This window comes from Phodopus roborovskii, unplaced genomic scaffold (genome assembly GCF_943737965.1).
Source record: "Phodopus roborovskii unplaced genomic scaffold, PHOROB, whole genome shotgun sequence".
Taxonomy (NCBI): Eukaryota; Metazoa; Chordata; class Mammalia; order Rodentia; family Cricetidae; genus Phodopus; species Phodopus roborovskii.
Genome location: NW_026126470.1, coordinates 15,535,709 through 15,539,324, shown reverse-complemented (window position 1 = coordinate 15,539,324; position 3,616 = coordinate 15,535,709). Strand labels below are relative to the sequence as shown.

The 3,616-nt window shown below is 38.4% G+C and overlaps 1 pseudogene; it reads left to right on the top strand.

The window, feature by feature from the left end:
* Positions 1 to 2,891: 2,891 nt before the first annotated feature.
* On the top strand, positions 2,892 to 3,332 carry LOC127227323 (60S ribosomal protein L12-like; annotated as a pseudogene).
* The last annotated feature ends 284 nt before the right edge of the window (positions 3,333 to 3,616 follow it).

The window sequence follows — 3,616 nt, the reverse complement described above, 5'->3', positions numbered from 1 at the left end:
TTTACCTTAACATTCCTTCTAAATGCAACAGCAGCCCAGCCAAGGGAACACTCTCTACAATGTCTGAATCTACTTTTGTTTCATATTCATTTTGACACTATAATTTCAGATCAGGCTCACTTATTTTCCATGTTAGGTAATCATCTTACCATGACAGAACCAAAATACTTATAATCATTTACCCTAAAGGAAGGTTTGTTTTGGCTGACAATTTTAGAGTTTTCAGTCCATAAACAGCTATCTCCATTTCATAAACCTGAAGGAAGACAAAATATTATGAATATATTAGCAAAGGATGTTTCCAGCTTCTGTATGGCCAGCAAGCAAAAAGAAAGAGATGGGGGAAATGTCTGTGGTTCCATTATACCTTTCAAGGGCACATCTCCACTAGCCTACATCTTTCAACTAGTCCCTACCTACTGAAGGTTCCAAATGTTCTTATAATGCCAAAAGCTGGGGATCAAGCCTTCAACACAGGAGTCTTTGGGTAACTGAATATCTATAAAGATGTAAATATAGCACTATCTGTGCCATACTTTCCTAAAAGGTAACTGATTTGGTTTGAACCCTTCTCTCACTCCATGAAGTAAAATATTTTTAAAGATGAGTGAGATCACATAATTTCACTGTTAACAACCTTTCATTCTCCACCTTACAGGGAGTACGATAAAAATAACTTGCTAATATGCAAGGTATTGAAGCATCTATTAAATTTCTACCAAGAAAAGTTTGTTTTCATTTGCCAATGTCATTATTATCTCATGTAAAGCTCACTAGATTTCTTTGGCTTCTGGCACAAGTCAATCTTATTCAGACTTGCTCATACCCTGCACATTTATGACTAGGATGTATCTTTCTTGCATCCCTTATGATAAACAAATTGGCTTTCTCTATAACTCAGGTTAATATCAGTTTCTTTGGATTGCTCTGAAAATACTACACATAATCAGATACAATATCTTTTCAAGATATCACCTTATCCCAATTCAATATTTAGATAGGCTTAGAAGGGTAAGCCTGTGATCCCATTTACATGAGAAACTGAGACAAGAGAATAACATTGGATTGATAGTTTTAAAATTGACTTCAACTATAATTATTTAACATCACTTGAACATATTTCTATATGCATACATTTATATAAGAACACATAATGAAAATTCAAATAAGTCTTCTCAGAAATCCTGGCCATCATTTGTAAAACATGCCTTGGTATGATGAGAATTTGGATATCTGTAACTCCTTACCAAATTTCCTTTTTTACTTGTAATATATACAACCCAGAAATGTTATAACTCTTGTATATTTTTGAATTTGTGCTCTTTTGTGTGTGTTAATTACAACTATGATATTTCCTGAGCTTCAAGTAAAACACTGAACTTTTCTTTTGAAAAATCACCAAGGTGCCAGTGCACTATTTAGAAAAGGTTAAAAACTTTGCTTCTTTCTTTAATAGTTATTTCCTCATTCTCTAGCTAGCTTTTAACTTCTGTGCCATTTTGACATGGAATTAAAAATATCTGACACCAATCATAAAACGTTTGACCTTTATGTCCTAAAAGAAAATGATATAGAATAAAAGGTGGTATCATCTGTAGAGAGAGAATATTCAACTCCATAAAACATCTCAACATGCCACATCTTTTTCATTATGTAGCTTGTTCACACAATATCACCACTCACCACCCATGTATTTGTGTCACTGACATGTTTAATTCTCTGTATTTGTATGTATCTTTTTATTTATAACAAGAGGCAGTAACAAGGAAGAAAGGATAGAAGTGATTTTCTTTTTAGCTCGGTACATGAGGACAAGGACACTACGGCATGCCTAGTTTATAATGAAGCAGGGTTGAGCGCATTAGATGGTTGGATAATTGAGTTGTTGCTGCCTAGATTCTGAATTAATGTATGTCCAATGAGAAAGCAAGCAATCATAATTTCTGCGTATTCTCCACAGGAAATATGTTTGCCTTTGCTGGACAATTTGTTTTTCAAATTGTTTGTTTATTTAGTTGTTTATGGTCTGTTCCTTATGCTTTGCGGCAGCCCTCCTGAACACATATATCCTTTAATTTATGACCTGGAAACCTGAAATGTATTTTTCTCTGTATTAACTTCTCTACTATGAGAAGGAAAGCTATTAGATTAAAACTATTTGAGTTATTATATTCAGTGACAGACTCCTGAGTCAGGAGGAGTGATGAGCTGAGTCAACAAGGGAATTGGCTCAATTCAGGATTAGGCATTGTTACCCAATTTAGCGATTACAACTTCCAAGTACTGATAAAATATCGATTAACCCGTGTGTCCCTCCTGTAAGCCTTCTAAATCCCTATAGGTTCAAGTATCTATGAGCTGACGGTTCCATATGGGCTATGGTGAGATACATTGTGATTTCCCTTCTAAACTGTGCTTATCATTCCACGAGTCACTGAAATTCTCTCTCTCTCTCTCTCTCTCTCTCTCTCTCTCTCTCTCTGTGTGTGTGTGTGTGTGTGAGTGTGTGTGTGTGTGTGTGTGTGTGTGTGTGTGTGTGTGTGTGTGTTTGTATGAGGGTGTGCACCTGTGTTTCCTGTATGTGTGCCTATAGGAAAAGGGCTCCCCCATGAAGTGCCCTTTTTTATTGTTCTATAAATTACATTTTAAGACTGGCTGACACACACTGAACTTGAAGCTCACCTTTGGCTAAACTGGCCAGTGAGCTTCCAGTTGCATGTGACTCTTCCTCTTCAGCACCAATGCTCATGCATCCACGCCTGGCTTTTGCATTGGTGAGGATGGGAACCCAGGAAGAAGTGCTTGCTTGCCAGAAAACGTGTTCCCAGGTTTTGGGCTTTCAGCTCTTAGTAGGCTACAGTACAACTTTCTTCGGAAGTCAGACGCCAGCCACCTCAACCATGCCGCCCAAGTTCGACCCCAACCAGATCAAAGTCGTGTACTTGTTGGCGCCACATCTGCCTTGAACCCCAAGATCGATCCCCTGGATCTATCACCAGAAAAATGTTGGTGATGACATTGCCAAGGCGACTGATGACTGGGAAGCTTTGCAGATTACAGTTAAACTGGCCATCCAGAACAAACAGGCCCAGACTGAGGTGGTGCCCTCTGCCTCTTCTCCTGCTCTGATCATTAAATTCCTAAAGGAGCAACCAAGAGACAGAAAGAAGCAGAACATTAAACACAGTAGAAATATCACTTTCGATGACATTGTCAGCATTGCCCAGCAGATGTGACACTGGTCTTGAGCCACAGAACTTTCTGGAAGTATTAAAGAGATCCTGGGCTGCTACCCTTGTGAGACGTCATTGATGACATCAACAGGGGTGTAGTGGAATCCCCAGCTAGGTAAACAACAAGAGCAAATATTTCAATAATTCAATAAAAGACATCTGATGATAACCAAGAGAGAGAGAGAGAGAGGGAGAGGGAAAGGGAGAGGGAGAGGGAGAGGGAGAGAGAGAGAGAGAGAGAGAGAGAGAGAGAGAGAGAGAGAGAGAGAGAGAGAGAGAGAGAGAAGAAAAATAAAAAAGAAGAAGAAAGAAAAAAAGAAAAGGGTAGGGTCGTTTTTACCCTCTGAGACATCTCCTAGCCTCAGCTAATGACTTTTGAATGA